The following is a 19959-nucleotide window of genomic DNA, read 5'->3' on the forward strand; positions in this document are numbered from 1 at the left end:
ATATATATATATATATTAATGAAGATTTGTTCATAGAAGTCATATATATCAAAAAATATATTTTTGTTGCATGTAAGAGAATTTGTGATGGTTAGGGAAGAAATTATGATCTTCATATTATATAAAAATTTAATGCCTATAAATGAAAGAAGAGTTTCAGAGGAGATTATAGTTTTAATATGAAAAATCCAAAAAGAAAAAAAAATTTCAAGGGCTTGCCAGTTGTCACAATTAAATTGATGCAATATCATAGGCTAAAAAGGATGAATTTACTCATAATTGAGAAAAGTGTTGGTACAATATTATTAAAATTGACACATAAAAGATATTTCATGATAAAATTTGAAGCAGTCCTGAAGTACTTAAGCTATTAACATGAAATTATTTATAATATATTTGAAAGAAAAAAAAAAAAATCTAGAGACAAAGTTGTCGTGTATAATGGTTTTTGCCTCGGATGATATATATCAATCTTATTAACGATTGCATACGTCAATGTTGTTATCGGTGATAGACAATAAAGTAGGCAAATTTTAATATTAATGTCAATAACGCGCATCAAACATGATAGTAGTATCATTTGATAATGACATGCATCAATGTTATGTAGTAATCTTATAAGTGATGGTGGATGACAAAATTAGAAGGAGTTGGTGATTAGAAGACCGTAAATAGGTCATGGAGGGTGAGAGTTTGCAATTGAGCAACATTGCTTGAGTGGTTGTAGTTAGGTAGCGTTGGTCGGTGAACATAATAGGATAATGGTGGTCAAACAGTTATAGTTGTGTGATAATGACTGAGAGGTCAATCATAGCTAGGAGATCGTGATTAAGAATCTATAACAGGTTAATGAAGATCAGACGCTTATAGCCAGACGATGACAATGTTTGCAGTTTAATGGTATTCAAGAGGAATATGATGATTATCATCAAGTAGAGCTCAAATACCCTCCATATCTCTAAGTTCTTTTAAATATCTATTACAACTCCCTCTTCTACATAGAACAATAGTCTGTTTGTAGATTTTAATTAAAAGCGATTAACGTTATAAATACTGTTAAATTATAAAACACTTTATCAAATGAGAGAATATTATGTATGAACGGTCGCACATTCAATCACGGGAGGTCACCTCACCATATATATGATTTTGTGCAGACGCAGCCTCTCGGGATTGAACCATGGATGTGCAGGTTCATTCGTAATATTTTCTTCTATCGAACAGATTGAAGTAGGTACCTTGGCCGTAAAGTAAATTTTTATTGTTTAGTACATTAGTGATGTTGAAAATAAGCAATTGTGGGTTTATTAAATATGTCTCATTGAGTTGCTTAATTTGCTAATAAACTTGTGGTAAAGTAAATTTTTATTGTTTAGTACATTAGGGATGTTGAAAATAAGCAATTGTGGGTTTATTAAATCTATCTCATTGAGTTGCTTAATTTGCTAATAAACTTGTGAATTTTAAAGATGATTCTACAATTAATATTTGAAATCATTTATATTATACTTTAAATACTTAATCTAAGCTAATTTTAAAGATGTGCAGGTTTGTTCGTAATATTTTTAATTTGTCTCATTGATCAGACATTAAGTTTTGTTGCATGCTAAAAAATTCACAATGGTAGAAGTGAGAGTTTATTGTCTACTTTATCATATTAATCATGCACAAAGATTCTACAAGCACACAATGAAAAACAAAAACAAAAGTCACCCAAATTTTTTTAAATGGAAAGCCCAATAATAATAAAAAAAAAACTTATCAGGCTTAACGCAATTGAAATGATTACACTAAATAAATGAGTGTTACAAGAGCTTCATCTATTGCTTGAACAAAGAAATTTAATGTTACCGGAGTGTGGAATGTTGATGTGGTTTTCTTTGAAAATAGCAAAGAGAGTGGAAATATAGTGATTATCAGACAATAATGGTGGTTGCAGCCAGGTGATGTTGGCATGTGCTTGTAGTGGAAGTTAGTCGAGTTACGATGGTCTTGCAATGGCAATGAGACTTTCTGATTGCTATCCTTCAAGGACATAATGTTGAACAAGAGTGGTCTAATGAAAGGAGCGCAGTGGCTTGGTGACAACGAAACTGACCAAGCATCACTGGTTTGATGGCGATTGCCATTCGTTGCTAGATTTGAACTTTCTTTAAGAGTGTGAACTTAACTTTTAGTTTATTCACTTGTTCTCTTAATGTTAAAACTGTGATCCTATTTATAGAATTTTGGGAGGGTAATTTAGACAATGAAACTGACCAAGCATCACTGGTTTGATGGTGATTGCCATTGGTTGCTAGATTCGAGATTTCTTTAAGAGTGTGAACTTAACTTTTATTTTATTCACTTGTTCTCTTAATGTTAAAATTGTGATCCTATTTATAGAATTTTGGGAGGGTAATTTTGGTAGATTTAACTTGGTAAATTTAACTGAATTTCAATGACATCTATCGAATGTTCGATGTTGATTTCTTTGATCATATATTATTCTTTTAACATTTAATTGTCTAAATGATATCAAAATTGAGTGATCTTACGCACTTTGGATTGCTCTCATTGAGATATTTGATTTGACTATAAACATGCTAAATTTGAAGATTAGTTGATATTTCAATTAATGATATCATTGGGCTTGTATTTTCAAGATTTTTTATTTGGCTATTGAAGCTTGATTCATCTTGAATTTCTCTTAATTCTTTTCTTAACATACATTAAAATTTGTGCCTGATCATGTGAATTTTCCAGTGACGCACTAAATGCAACTACAAATATGTTGAAATGGAACTTTTGATGTTGATAAATTTGACTTCAAAAGTTATCAAATTCTAATTTGTTGTGAAAGAACTAATTTTTTTCTTTCATTATTGGGCACCATATCTTTTTTTACCACAACTCAAAAAAAAGGTGAAATTTACATACATACCAAGCAATTCTTATGCATTTACATAGCACCTAAACTTTGGTATTTATATTATAACATTTGGGTATTAAAAAATATAAGTAGCACAATTCATGCCTCTTCAAAATATATATGTATATATATATCATGAGGAAACCATGTAATAAAATGTATTCAATGAAAGAAAATGAAGGCTCCACAACCTTCTCTTCATAAGAGTGACATCAATTTTAGCTCAAATGAAGTTGACCTAATTTAAATTAAAAGTGTTTGATTCTAATTTAATTCTAAAATGATTTGACTATTCAAAACCGATCATAATTGACTCTTAATTAAAAACGGGTATATAACAAAAAATTGCTCTTCTTGGTTGACTCCAACTATGGTTGAATAAGTCATGCAAATTTAAAACTAATCTCAAAGCCAGATGCATTGGAACTCGGCTCATTCTAAAATTCAGTTGTGCAAATTGCTTAAATTAAATAATTGGTTTTAATGCTTCTTAATATTAAGTTTGAATGGTCTAGAATAATTTCATTCATGCTAGTTTAGATATTCATAGGCACAATTGTCATCATCAATTCTTGACCGTCTTGTTGATTTTGCTATTTGAAACTCTTGTATGTTTATAAAATAATGTGGACTTGCACTCGGGTCGCAATCATTGAAAATTTATGTTAGGTATGTTCTCTTAATATACTTGCTTCTATACAATTGAAAATAATTGATGCACGTCGGAAGATTCGGGCAGTAGAATAATCATTTAATGTTTTAACGTTTAATTAAGATCCAACACACATATAGATAAAAGAGAAGTAAGCAGGAGAAGATACCTCGATTTTTACGTGGAAGACTCTAGAAGGGATACTCTGTCAAATTAATTAACTATGTAATTACGAGTACAAAGTATACTCTTCTCTTGAATTATAGAAGATGAAATTATAAAGTTGATGTATAATGATATTTCAACAACAATTATGGTGACATAGCACAATGACCGTAGTTGATTTCTATGGAGTCAGTGGTTCATCTTGAATGTTGTAGATGATGGTTGTAGCGTCAGTTAGTTTTAAGGGCTATATATAATTGAAAGTCACGGAAGTAGTTAACTATGTAGGTCGTAGATTGTTGTTTCAAAAGCATTGGCTGGCCACAAAGGCCGTGGTAGGGAGTTGTAAGAGTTGTGGATCATGTAGGTTGTAGTTGGTTATGTATGTTGTAATAGTGAGCCGCAATGACGTCCGTAGGTCATAGAGGTCGGAATTGGGAGTTCTATGAGTTGTGGACCACATAGGTAGTAGTTTGCCACACAGTGAGCTACGACAACATCCGTAAGAAATAGAGGCTGGAGCTGGGAGGTGCATGAGCGTTGGACCATGCACGTCATAGTGGGTCATGCATGTAATAGTGGTGAGCTGTGATAACATCTGTAAACCACAGAGGCCCCAGTTGCGTGATGTATGAGCTATGAACCACTTAATTTATAGTTTGTCACATTGATCATAGTGTTTGGTTGTGATGAAGTCCGTAAGACATAGAGGATAGAGTTGAGAGAAGCACGAGTCGTGGATCATGTAGGCCATAGTGGGTCATGTAAGCCAAAGTGTTGAGCTACAATAACGTCCATAAGCCACAAAGGTTGAAGTTAGAAATTGCATGAGCAGTAGACCATGTAGACCATAACTATTCATGTAGGTTGTAGTCGTGAGTTGTGATAATATATGTAGGACATAGAGGACAATGTTGGGAGCTGCACAAGCTGAGGACCACATAAACCATGATGGTGAACTACTATAATGCTTGTATGCCATAAAATCTAGAGTTGAGATTTGCATGAGTCGTGGACCATGTGGTCATAGTTGATCATCTATGACCTAGTGTTATGCTGTGATAACGTCCTTAGGTCACAGAAGCCAGAGTTGGGAGGTGAATAGGCTGTGAATCACATACGCTTTTGGTCACGTAGGCCATAGTGATAAAATGTAATAACATTCATAGGGTATAGAGGCCGAACTTGGGAGTTGCAAGAGTTATGAGTCATATAGGCCATAGCAGATCACATAAGTCATAGTGACCAGTTATGAGAAGTGAGCTTCAAGAGTTGGGAGAAGGTCACCGTATTCTGATTACTATAATTATAAGCAGTTATTGTAGGAAGTTACATCATACTTTGGGTACATTCTTACATTGTCTTTGGGGTAAGTTGTTACACCTTATTCAGAGTGTGTAGTTATAACATCTTGGAGGTTATGTTTTTACACCGCCTTTGGAGTGCATCGTTATACTATATCCGGAGTGGCATCACTACACCATCTCTAGGGGTGCATCGATACACCATCTCCAGGATGCATGATTACACTGTATTTGGGGGGTTTTTGATGCTTTGTAGACTTTTTGTTACTATGTAATGTAAGTAGTTAATCTGCATGGTGTTTTGCTAATCTGCAATGTATGTCATTACTCCACACAAAGTGTGTTACAAAGTGTTAGAAGATTTGCAACCATAAAGTAACAATTTAACATCTTAACATTGAACGAAGATCCATTACACTTAAAAAGAAAAAAAAAAAATAGTGAGAGGCGATGTCATGACGTTTATGTGAAAACCATAAAAAACAAAAAAGATTACAGGGTCTACCTTGTTAAAATAATCAATGATGTAATTATAAGTATATAGGCTCACACTTCTCTTGAATTAGAGAAGATGAAATTACAAAGTATATGTACACTGATATTTTAACAATAATAGTTGTAATGGGTCACAAAGGCCATAGTCGATTGCTATGTAGACAATAGTGCATTATGAATGTTGTGCACAATGACTGTAGCATCAACTTATCATAGATGCCACATTTAAAACCAAGATAGTATTTGACCATGTTGGTTGTATTTGATTATTTTGGGTGTGTTTGTTAGTGATAAAGACCATAATAGAAGGCTATAATAACAATAATTGATCATTTATGCTATAGTAAGGAGTTGTAATAATGTTCGTAGACCATAGAGATGGGAGATGAGAGCTACATGCGTTGTAATCCGCATAGGTCGTAGTTAGTTATATAGGTTGTAATTGTGAGGTACAATAATGTTCGTAGGCCACAGAAGTCGAAGGTGGGAGTTGCAATATCATATGTATGCTAATGAGGTTGGAGTTGGAAGTTACATGAGTTATGAGCCACATAAGTCGTAGTTGTTGATATAGGCAATAGTGGCGAGCCGCAATAACATTCGTAGGTCATAGAAGCTGAATTTGAGAGCTATAAAAATGTTCAAAGGCCATAGAAGACAGAGTTGGGAGCTGAGTGAGTTATGAGTCATGTAAGCTATAGTTGGCACATAAGCTGTAGTGGTGAGTTGTAATAATGTTTATAGCCCACATAGGTCGAACTTGATAGTTGTGTAGACTGTGAGCCACGTAGAATGTAGTTGATCATGCTTGTGCTATAATGGTGAGCTGCAATAACGTTTTTAAGCCACATAAACTAGAGCTGAGAGCAGTAATAATATTTGTAGGCCACACAAATTGGAGTTGGGAGCTGCAATAACATATGCAGAACACAATAGGTAGACTTGGGATTTGCATGAGCTGTGAGTGATGTAAGCAGTTGTTGGTCACGTAGTTGTAGTGAAAATTTGCAATAATATTTGTAGGCCACAGAGGTTGGAGTTGGGAGCTACAATAACCTCTGTTGGTCACAGAGATTGGATTTGGGACTTGCTTGAGCAGTGATCCACATTGATTGTAGTTAGTCATATAATACATAGTGGCGAGCAGCAAGAACGTTTGTTGGCCACCAAGGTCGTAAGGAGAAGCAAGGTGGAGAGAATTTAGGGAGTTCGGTGTAAGTAATCATATCCTTAGTACAAAAATAGTAAGTTGTTGTTGTCAGAAGTTATCGTTTGATCTTCAATATGACATTATTCATTACCTAGTATTAGCAGTAACTTCTTACACTGGTTTCATGGTGCGTTATTACATCGTATTTGGGGTGTGTCGTTATAACATATTTGAGGTGCATCGTTACTTTGTAATGTACACTGTGACTCCATAAGGTGCTTTGTTAGCACAAATGTCATTTCTTTGTTAAGTCCACTGATAGTGATAAGTCGTGAGTAGTCTGTGGTGTTTGAAGGCTACCGACGAGCGGTGATCGACAATAGTTGGTGGCTGCAAAGTGTTTGCACAGTCTTCGTTCTTTTGAGTCCACCTCAAGGTCTCAGTCTTCTCCTTGATAATGGAAGTATGACTTTATTGATAAACGCTGAGAGTGGCCACCCCTGTAAATAAAGAAAGAATTTAAGCCACTTCATCAGGCGATCAAAAGAAATTCTCATGATCAAATGAAATTTTATTAACATTTAGGTGCTTTAAAAATGTCATATATTGGTGATATTAGGCTTGTTGGATTTGTCTCATTGCGACACTTAATTTGACAATATGCTCATCAGATTTTAAATCTAATTGAACTTTTAGTTAGCCACACAAAGCTTCCAGAAGTTGTTTAATGACTTGATATGGATTTGATTTTACTTATATTTGACCAATTTTAGTGTCATTGTGTTTCTCAAATCAAACCAGCTAGTTAAAAAAATAAGTTTACTAAAATCAGAGTTCTGGATGATTTTAATTTGGATTTGAATGCTTCTTGCTTAAAAAATGCTTCAAGATTTATACTAATTGCCTCAAGATTAATGTCAAATTACAAAATCTGTTGATGCGTATCAAACCTTTACCCAAGAAAAATGATCTACTACATCATTGATATTAGGGTTTACGGTTATAATGATTCATTATTTAAGTTAATTAAAAAGTAGAACAAATTACCTAATAGAACACTCAATACTAGCTTGTTATATGATAATTATGATAGTAGTAAAAGATGAAGAAAATGATTAAGCAATGGCAGCTAAACGATAGTGACAACAATAAAATGATATTGGTTGAATAATGGTAAACAAGCAAAATAAAAATTGGATGACACTAGCTAGATGATAGTAATGGTGGTTGACTCGTGATGGTTACATAATGATTATTGGACAATAATAATTAAGTGATGATACAATGACAATCAACCACTAATGTTATTCGTAGTGATTATCAATTTTAGAATTGGACAAAGCCCCAAAGTTCTTCATATTTCTAAGTTCTCATTGATTTTGAAGTTTAATATTTTTCTTCTGAAGAATGAGCGATTAATAACTTTTGAAAAAAAAATTATTTTAATTATTTGACCTAAGTCTCAAAGTAACCAATTGAATGGCCCATGTTGATTTCTTTTATTATAGCCAATTTGTGTGAAATTATTAAACATCAAATTCAGATACACCTCAAAGACATAGGGAATTTAGTTTCCTATAGTGAAGAGTTTATAAGAACTTGGATCACTAATGCGCAAAGAGTAAGAGTTACTTCTCTTATTTTGGTGCTTTGAATTCTCTTGTAAGCAACAAGATTATATAAAAGGCTTAGTAGCCTCCAATGATGGAGATAGGAGTTCAAATACATCTATTATTAACATCCATTCATTATAATTATGTTGATTTAACATCCAAAATAATATCTTGAGAAATTTAAACTTTAAGTGTGCCAACTCAAAAATATACTTTTTTTTCCCTTAGTATTGGAATTTTTATATAGAAATAAAGCCAAGGGCTCACCAATTTAACAACTAACAAGCAACCGATTACTCACATAAAACTTTCCTCAAGAACAATCTACCTTTCTCTTTGCATGGAAAGCTCTTTGCATGGAAAGCTGTGCGCATTTGCTTCTAATACAGACTTCGCCCTTTATTATAAAACCATTGCTTGATAAATAGTATGAACTCTTTTGGTTGGAAATTAGCCGTTGTCATGTTGCTTGTGCTAAGTTTGTTTAATCATCGAAGTTTTCTTGGAATAATCACCTTACACAATTTTATAATAATAAAAAAAATTAAAGTTTATGGGGGTACAGATAACTTCACCTCATCGCTATTTTTAAGAGTTCTATTGAGCAATTGTTTTTTGGGAAGATTTAGATACATACCACCCAATACATGTCACTCAATTCTGATGTATTTATATATCTAAAAATTTAACTTCAATTTTTATAAACATGTCATCTTATCTTGCATAAAATGGTGTACTTCACTTGTTAAAAGTTGAAGTGTTGGTATTTTTTTAATATGGGGTTTAAATATAAAAAAAAGCAAAGTTTTGGTGTTAGATATAAAAATACATACGAATTGGGTGGTATGTATGTAAATGCCCCATCTTTTTTTATTTCTTTGGATCTGGTGCATCGTAGTGCAATATGTTGCAGATACAATGCTTATTGTTGTAAAAAAAAAAAAGGGTATGTTGTCGCACGATTGGGATATAGTGATTCACCATCTGCCCTTATGGTCCGGTGAGCTGTGAAGTATAGGGATATCCCCGTTAAGGTAATTTTAGTTATTTCTTAGGTTCCGATGCTGATGAACTGCTACCCATTTGGGACGTGAGAGACTCACTCTCTGCCCTGTGGCTTAGCGAGAGCTTTGAAGCATCATGATGTTCTCATATGAAACAACCATCCTTTGATGGTGTATTCTCTAGGTTCATGATAATATAAGTGAAACTTCTTTTATCTAGAATATTTTTTGTTATCCCCCATGATGTAATTAACCAGAGAGATACATTCTTCTGGGAGACTCTTAACTCCAGAACAAAAATTGTAGGGATTCTCTTTGTGGATGTTGGGTTTTGAGGTAGTTCAATCCGACTTGTTCATATATATATTCTCGAGTCATCACATAAGCATTATCCATATATAAGTCTTCCACTTATTTCTTTTTATTAGTTTCTCTATTTGTTGTCGTATATTCATCTTTTCAGTTTCTCTTCTCTTCAAATCATTGATATAATCGGGAGAGAAATTTATTCGAATAAGGGAATTACAGAACAACGTAAAAAAAAAAAGGTTGGCGACTCCAGTGCACTAAAAAGAACCAATGCACTATTGCACCATTTTGTTGAGTTGATGGAGAGTATTCCCTTCTTTCTTCCAAAACTTTATACTTTGCTCATCTCTGCCTCCCCTTTTCATCTCCAGGTTAGTAAGATCTCGATATAATCAACAAATAAAATAAAATTCAACAGGACTCATGAGTCATTTAGTTCATAAATATTTGATTAGTGGCAGATGAGTATTAAGACAACGATTGATAATGAGTTGAGCCTGAACTAATCTTTGTCCTTATATTTTTCTATCTCTTGACCAAGTTTTTAGAATTGCCATAGAATTAGAAACATCATTTATCCCTCGGCCAGTCATAAGTTCATTTCAATAGTGCTTTATTAAGCCTCTCTTCCTCTAACTGCTCTTCTTCAACATTGACCTCCCCACCATCCATATCACCAACAATTTTGTAAATTTTTGCCTTCCTATTTTTGTTTTCGCCATTATCCTGCCAAAAATAAGATCCTAATTTTTGCCTTCATTAACATCATCGATCTCTATCATTTAGATCTCCAGCATTTTAACAAATTAATCTTCAACCTTCCCCCATAGCCATCTTTATCTTCTCCTCCCCCTCAAACAAAAAAATATATAAATAAGTAAATAAATAAATAAAATAAATCTAGATTTCCTCATCTAACTTTAAACTCTGAATTGAACCATAAAGTAATTATACCCAATCATCATTATCATTCATCTTTTCTCACCTCAAGATCTTATCATAATTCGTCATATCGGGACCTCATATATAATTATCAACGTTCCAATCCTTCTCTAGCTATTGTAAATGCTCATACAAGTTGACCTTGCCCAATACACAATATCCATCTTTGGCAATTTAAATCCTCTCCACATTTAAGTGATCTTACATTCCTTACCCCTCCGTCTTACACTTGATCATGTTAACGTCGCAACGCCATCATCACCAACCCCCATTGCTAGATTTTGAGCCTAGATATTGCATCACTTAAATTTACTGCGCGCACATATGGTTGTGTCCACACAATTTCCATCAAGATACACTTAATTACAAGCCATGTATGCTCTCAATACGGTTGATGTCCTATTCCCTAGTCATCAAACTTTTTCGACCATAAGGGCAAGATTAATTTGAACAATGTGTATTGTTGTTTAATAAATCCAATGGATTGAGTCGACCATAAGGGCAAGATTGATTTGAACAAATGAGCAGTGTTAGGGATCCTTAATGTGTATTGTTGTTTAATAAATCCAATGGATTGATTAATAGATTTATGGGATTCATTCAGTTTATACGTGGTGGATGAGTAAAAAGTTTAATAGATAGTTTGAGGTAAGGGATTTTTCTTCCACAAATACTCATTTTTTGGAGTATATGAACAATGAATGAGAATGAGCTGAGCCTCCATAATTAGGGTTCCTTTACGTTTCTCTTCCTCAACAAATTTTTGAAGTTGCCAAGTGAACTAAGAATGTCAGTTAGCTCTCACCCAATTGATTCTTATCATTTGCACTGTGGAACTGCATTGTTAATATTCTATTTAAGCAAATAATGGACACTTGTGCAAACCAAATAATAATAACAACAACAACAACAGGAACAACAACCATAACAACAAAAACTAATGTATACAAGTAAAAATTTATAAGTGCATAATTTACTATTGTTGAGATAAAATGGCCATGTAAAACCATAGGTTAACATTTCTCTCTTAGATAATTATTCCTCTTTTATGTTTGCGTCCAATGCTAACATACATACATACATACATACATACATATATGAATATAATATGAAATTTGACAAAAACCTAGCCCAATAAATTCAATCTAGATTTCCTTTGGGATTATTTTATGTGTGTGTACATATATATCCAAATTTATCTGTGAGATATGCCCAAATATCTGAGAGATAAAAATGGAGAAATAAAGAGAGAAACGGAGAGGGAGAAAGAATGATAAAGAGCACACACAGACTTGCCTCGTAGGGGTTAACTGGGGGATTTCCAAACTATGTGACCAATTTTATATATTGTAATAAGGGGTTATAAGAGAGAAAGGGAGAGAGTTCTTCCTATAGAATATGAGTTTAGAGAGAAATAGAGAGAGAGAGAGAGAGTCAAAATGCCCCTAATACATGTTGTGGACCACTTTTTTATGGAAGATAGATGGCTAAAGGTGAAGCATTACATATTAGCCTCTGCTTTAATTGGGACTTTATAGTATATTATTGTCTTTTGTTGTACATTAATTGTTTCTGACATCTTTTCACATGGTATGGACCTTCAACACGACAGGTCCTTGGATCGTTTGGTTGAGCTGGTGTCGGTCAGTTATTTAATCCGACAAGGGTTGGCTTTAGCTCTAGGGAGCCAGTCGACTTTGAGTGCGATAGCTGGTTGACCTTACAGCGGCCAATCGACTTGCTTGATAATTATTCCTTGGTTATTTCTAGAGAACATTCGGAAAGCTGCTGAGAGAGCCTCACGTGGACAACTGTGAGCATCTTGGGAGGCAGACTTTTATTTGATCATTAGTTTGGATGTTTGTGTTTTGTTGGCCTGAGTGGCCCGTTCGTTGTCGGACTGACCTTCTATCTATCAACAATCCATCGATTGGTCGTTAGCCTTTCAGTTAGTTGGTGATCTACTGAATCATTATGTCTCATAATTTTTCGTATGTGATTTGGATTGCTAATTGTCTCGAAATTCGTGGAGATCATATTTTTGGTGTCATATATATATATAATATTACAACGCAAAATAATCCACAAAATCTCAGTGAGCCGTATTATTCAAATGTCTCCTTCATTTTATCATCAGTTATGTCTCTATAATGAAATTCTAAATGAGAACAAACCACATTACAGTCAAATAAATCTGCTGTCAAAATCAGTTAGGCTGACAAAACCTTAAGAGCTCAAATGCTACAAGCCTTAATCAATGGCGTAACAAATTAAATTGCATCCGGAGAGAATTCCTTGCCATATTTTGATTTCTCAACCAACACCTTCAAATTCTTACGTAATGAAAATCTTGTGAAGAGGATATATAACACACAAGCTTCTTTATTGTCTTCTTCTTCTTCTTCTTTTCTTTTTGGCCCCAACAACTGAAACAAACAGGTAAGAGGGTAAAACATTTCAAATTCTATAAGCAAGCTCCTCATAATTCACTCCAAAAAGAAGGAAATAACTCCCATAATCATTCTATTAGTAGGCTCAGAAACGAAGAAAATAGGTCATTAATGCTCCGAGTATAAGAAAGCTGATAATCATCATGAGAAGCAAATTATTATCCATAAAACAAATTATTTATTTTAAAATATGATAAACAACTATACAATCTCATTTAATGTTGTTAATTGTATACCAAATATATGCCAGTAAGAATCTCGAGAGAATCTGATGGCCCGATGAAGAAGAAATGCAAATAATAGGAATGATTGGTAGAGCAGTCGTTCGGCACTGACCCACTTGGATCATGAGAGAGAACTTGACCCAAAGGTCTCTAGACCGATAAACAACTGTTACTCTTGACACACTTTTCCTGAAGTCCAGGGTTTCTTCAACCTAACTAGTCAGCCTCATCTATGGGTCAAAACTATCCTTAGGCTCCAAGAACTCCTAAAACATTGGTTTCATATATGTAAAATACCAAAATAATTGTCATTGCTCTAATAAAGCAATTGCATAAATGATAAGTCTATATCTATTACTGGTATAGAGAAGAGGGCATAACAATTTTATACTTGGTCTCCAAAATATTAAATCAGGACTCCTAAACCAATTTGTATTAGAAGTTCAATGGTGGGGCGCCACGTGTTAAGTGAGCCCCACCTCAATCACTGACATTGGCCAGTATTAAAAACGATGGAGCCCAATTTACATGTGGCGCCCTACCATTGGACTCTGAATGCATTCAGAGTCCTGATGTAATATTTTTTCGTCTCCGCTTTCACATTTGTTCGAAATGCTAAACTCATTACACTAATACGGTAATATCATTCCACGCCTTTCTATCGATTTCTGCATGTGGTCCCATTCGGTTATGTACTATAGGTCTATACTCCTGCTCTGTATATATTGGATTGTATATTGTATATGTAAGTGATTTTCACTCTCTAAAAGAATGGAAAGATAATTTTGCTTTCAATGTTCTATCTCTTTTCGTCCTTTGTTCTGTATAGTGTTGCAAGCTTTTATGGTATCAGAGCATTGATACCTTGCAATTCCATAATTTGTTTTTTAGTAAGATTTTTGTTCTCTTCCTACTATGGCAAATTCCATTCATTCGACAACAGAAATTTGGTCTACTACTACATATCAGATGAGCAATGTTTGCTTCTCAACTCAAGTTTTTGATGACAAAAATGAAGTCTGTCATCAACATTTTCCTTTCCATCAATAATCATCTTCTTAGGCGACCTCAAATACTCAAATTATTTAAGGCAAATGGATTTGAAGGATACCTCTATGGTTCTTGTTTAAAATCTACTCTTCAAATTCTAGGTGAGACCGGTGAGATCCAAATCCATCCTACAATACTTGGATGCTTGTGGATCAAAACTTAGCTTTGGCCCTTTGTTCTATTATTTCACCTTCCTAGCAAATTTGAGAGCTCCCCTTATAAGCCTTAGAGCTATACCTAAACGGGTCGGAATTCCAATTTTCCCACGACTTTGATACTTCCAATCTTTCTTGGAGAGGTTAGGATTGTTTGATTTTGAAGAATGGGAAAATCTTTGTAGCTAGCCCATTCTACAAGTTTGTGGAAGTTTTGTAGGACGGAAAAAGCTTTATAGCTTGTCGGTGTAGTAGAAGACAAAGAATTTTTCCTATGAGAAATCAAAGGGAGATATTCTTCACATTTCCTCGCCAAAGTTGGAGGCGGCTATGTTGCGGATGCAAGAGCTTAAACACTGAGTACCTATACTAGGTTGTTAGGATGAGTTCAATGTGTCTTCTAACATTTTGGGTTGCAATGCATAGGTGTGTTTATTTGCTGCATTTTGCAAATGGATTATGTTGCATGTTGTATACGTGATCGTGTGAGCACTTCGGTTCGATCATCAGTCTCGGCACGATCGATCGATCACTTTATGTTCGATCGGACATCCCGACCCGATCAAATTATTTTTGGGCTCGATCGGCTGCCCCAGCTCGCTCGTCCTATTGATCATCGGTGTTGGGTGTGATCGGCCATCCCAAGCATATTACCCTACCCATTGGGTTTGATGGACCATACCGGTTCGATCACCCGCTTTGGGCGCGATCGACTGTCCCGAGACGATTTACACTATTTTTTGGGTTTGATTGACTACTCTGGTTCAATCACTTGCTTTGAGAGCAATCAGTCGTCTTGGGCTAATTACCCTCTCTTTTGGGTTTGATCAACCTCCACATGTTGATCACCCATTTTGGGTACGCTCGGCAGTCCTAGAATGATTACTCAATCTTTATGGTTTTATCGATCGCACCTGCTCGATCACTTGCTTTGAGTCCAATCAACCGTCTCGACTCGATTAAATCAGTTTCCATGCTCAATCGACCATCCTGACCCGATCACCTAATCTCTTGGGTTTGATTAATCACACCGGTTCAATCTTCCGCTTAGGGTCTGATCAGCCATCCCAGCTAGATTGACTCATTTTTTGGGCTCGATCTGCTGCCCAAGCCAGATCCCCCGATCTTTTTGTTTCGATCAATTACATCCCGTCGATCACCCGCTTTGAGTCAGGCGACCGTCCCAGGTTTATCACCTCTTTTGGTCCAATCGATTGTCCTGAATCAATCAACCCATCCTTTCGATTTGACCGACCACCACAGGCTAGTCGACTGATCACTTGCATGTTTGTATGTTTTGTCGCATGTTGCATACTTTCTTCACGTACTGACAGATTTGTTAGTTGGTATAATGAGTTCTATGAGACATCACACCTGCATAAACTATAATTACTGATTTTATCAATTTCTACTTATTTATTTTGTATAGTTCCTCTGTATTTTCGTTCATTGTATATTTAATATTGATTGCTTGGGTTTTTTTACATTATTTGAATGTTTTTTTTTCCATTTGCATTTAATTTGTTTTTCTTTTGATGGGTCTGAGAGGTCCATGACGAGACGTTTTACCTTATGAGTTCTTCTGGATGACATGTTAGTTGTTGTTGATTGGTGTCATACGTGAAATCCTATTGCAGACAATCAAGTTCCTCTCGTGTTTTCAGCGATATGGTTTTTGAGGATCTTCTGTATGACATTTTTGGGAGATATGCATGTGTGACACACACGAGCTTGGTTTTATGTGGGTTAGAGGTAACCAAGAATCCTATTTTTTATAAAGTATGTTGTCTTTTTATAGTCTCAGATTCATTGGTTCGTATATTAAGTTCACTGAGACCTCAAGTTTGCAAAAAACTGTAATTAATTACTTCTTTTAGCAATTTCAACTTGTGTTATGGCTGATGAATTATTTTTTGTAGCATTTAAAAAAGATGAGGTCCAGGATTTCAGGGACCTCCCGACGATTGTTTTGTCATTAGGAACTTCAAACTTCATATTGACGTCACAGCAGACACATAGCTGTAGGAGACAGTTCTTCAGATGCACGCAGAGAATCACAGAGAATTGTGAATTTTTCCAATGGGCAGACAGTCTGACAAATTCCACTGCCGACAATGATCGAGAATGGATTGCATCCTTGAAGGACGGCATAGCTCGTGACAGACGGCATAGCTCGTGACATATGCCATCAGCATTTTAAAAACATATGTCGTATGCATTTTAAAAATAAAATCACTATATAAATAAACGTAATTTTAATAGTTTTTTTCTTTTTTTTTAAACAATCTTAATACTCACTATTAAGTGTGATGTATATCTTATTTTTTATACTATTCTGAAGTAGATTTTTGCTTCCTAAGTATCAAAGATATGACAGTTTTGTTACAAACAGTAATACTACATAGAAGCAGAATGATAGTTTGTCCAGAAACAGCTGCCCCACAATTATTTTTCAAACTGCAAAAAGCAAACAGCAAGTCAGCTTATCCGCAGCAGCTGTTGCGCAGCCTAAATAGACTCTATATATCGTACATGTAAATGATATTCACTCTCTAAAAGAATAAAAAAATAATTTGCATCCACTCATCTATCTCCTTCCTTCCTCTATTCCATCCAATGCTCCAGGCCCTTAATAAATATATTCTCACAATTGTACCACTATATCATTTATCGAATAAATGTTATGCATTATTTCGTGTTCATGGCTGTGCTCTCTCTCTATTTCTCTTTCCTATCAAACTCTCTATACCTTAGATTCGTCTTCTAGACAATTTCAGATTCAACACTAACGAACTTAAGCAACATAAAAGAAAAAAAAATGATATATCTACTTTCAGTTATATTAAATGATAATATTCTCTTCTAGGGTCACCACTACGTGTACCTAATTCATCAATCTAAAATGTTGCTTAGAGCTGTTCCAGATTTAGTGCATGAAGGGTGTTGCGGGGAAGCCACGCCAAGATTGTCATGTGAAGAATTGGAGATGCAGAGATTCGAAGAAGCTGCTGAATATTGGATTAACTGACGGCTTAAGTACAAAATCCAGCTTAATCTCTTCCATAAACATATATAATAATGCCATTATGGCACGTGTAACAGGATCCGAGAATTCTGGAGGGGATCATTTTGTTGATTACATGCTGAGAGAGAGAGAGAGAGAGAGGAAGGTGGCAATTACCTACTCCAGATTCTTGTAACAACGAATATTGTATGTCCGATTCATGCATGTTTTGCTGAACTGATGAATTATTTTTTATAGCATTTAGAAAAGATGAGGTCCAGGATTTCAGGGACCTCCCAACGATTGTTCTGTCATTACGAACTTCAGACTTCATATTGACGTCACAGCAGACACATAGCTGCAGAAGACATTTCTTCAGATGCCCGCAGAGAATCACAGAGAATTGTGAATTTTTCCAATGGGCAGACAGTCTGACAGATTCCACTGCCGACAATGATCGAGAATGGATTGCATCCTTGAAGGACGGCATAGCTCGTGACAGACGGCATAGCTCGTGACATATGCCATCAGCATTTTAAAAACATATGTCGTATGCATTTTAAAAATAACATCACCATATAAATAAATGTAATTTTAATAGTTTTTTTCTTTTTTTTTAAACAATCTTAATACTCACTATTAAGTGTGATGTATATCTTATTTTTTGTACTATTCTGAAGTGGATTTTTGTTTCCCGAGTATCAAAGATATGACAGTTTTGTTACAACCAGTAATACTACATAGAAGCAGAATGATCGTTTGTCCAGAAACCGCTGCCCCACAGTTATTTTCAAACTGCAAAAAGCAAACAACAAGTCAGCTTATCCGCAGCAGCTGTTGCGCAACCTAAATAGACTCTATATATCGTACATGTAAATGATATTCACTCTCTAAAAGAATAAAAAAATAATTTGCATCCACTCATCTATCTCCTTCCTTCCTCTATTCCATCCAATGCTCCAGGCCCTTAATAAATATATTCTCACAATTGTACCACTATATCATTTATCGAATAAATGTTATGCATTATTTCGTGTTCATGGCTGTGCTCTCTCTCTATTTCTCTTTCCTATCAAACTCTCTATACCTTAGATTCGTCTTCTAGACAATTTCAGATTCAACACTAACGAACTTAAGCAACATAAAAGAAAAAAAAATGATATATCTACTTTCAGTTATATTAAATGATAATATTCTCTTCTAGGGTCACCACTACGTGTACCTAATTCATCAATCTAAAATGTTGCTTAGAGCTGTTCCAGATTTAGTGCATGAAGGGTGTTGCGGGGAAGCCACGCCAAGATTGTCATGTGAAGAATTGGAGATGCAGAGATTCGAAGAAGCTGCTGAATATTGGATTAACTGACGGCTTAAGTACAAAATCCAGCTTAATCTCTTCCATAAACATATATAATAATGCCATTATGGCACGTGTAACAGGATCCGAGAATTCTGGAGGGGATCATTTTGTTGATTACATGCTGAGAGAGAGAGAGAGAGGAAGGTGACAATTACCTACTCCAGATTCTTGTAACAATGAATATTGTATGTCCGATTCATGCATGTTTTGCTGATTTAATCTTTAGTTGGGTTTTAAATAATGAGGACGTGTGTTTCTTCGAAACATCATTACTGCCACGCATGTTATTCTTAGTCTGGTTCCTCTGAGCTGGGCTCAGTTATCCTCATCTGCAGATTCATGTCAGCCACGGATTCTATTCCTAACGAACGCAATAGGGTGTTGATTTGAATTCAGAATCTTGCAGGCAATGATGTTTAAATTGTACTGGCTATTTTGGCAGAAGTGGAGTATCAAACTATAAGTAAATTTGATGTTTATTATTACAATGATTTTTATATCAATCATTAAGTTAAGTAATGCCATGCAAATGACATTATAAATCAATGTCATTGATTATAATTAGCTAAAATGCTTGATCTGAACTCATTTGAATTTCTATTAGAATGATTTTAGTGTTGTTGTTATGTTTGTCTCATCGTTCCTACTGTAAGTTCTCTGAGATCATCAAGTTAATGGTCCCAAATAAAACAATTTTAACTTAAGAACAAGATTCATGCTTTATTGAATGAATTTTCTCACAATATATGAAATAAAATTTAAAGAGAATAATATGAATAATATATGCAGTAACTTTTCAGGCATTATTACAATTTTTTTTTTCTTTTACTGCAATTTGTAGCATCCAAAAATAAATTAATTAGTAATTAGGATTCATTTTGCTCTTCCTTCACAAATTCTTTTGAAAACATATACATTTTTGTTGGATGCTCGTAAAGTCATGATGGTAAAGCAATTGATTGGCACCACAGTTTTATGAGTGTTTGAGTGCCCTAATGATGTGAGATTCAAGTGATCTTGTGCATGTTGGATTCGGCTCGATGAGCCGCTCGATTTGACTATAAGTTTGTCGGATTCAGAATTCATTTGATCATTGAATTGTCTATCCAAAGCATCAAATTGTGCTCAAACGGCTTGATTTGGGCTTGATTGGACTCAGATCAAACTAGTT

The sequence above is a fragment of the Phalaenopsis equestris genome, unplaced genomic scaffold (assembly GCF_001263595.1).
Source record: "Phalaenopsis equestris unplaced genomic scaffold, ASM126359v1 Scaffold000202, whole genome shotgun sequence".
NCBI classification, from domain to species: domain Eukaryota; kingdom Viridiplantae; phylum Streptophyta; class Magnoliopsida; order Asparagales; family Orchidaceae; genus Phalaenopsis; species Phalaenopsis equestris.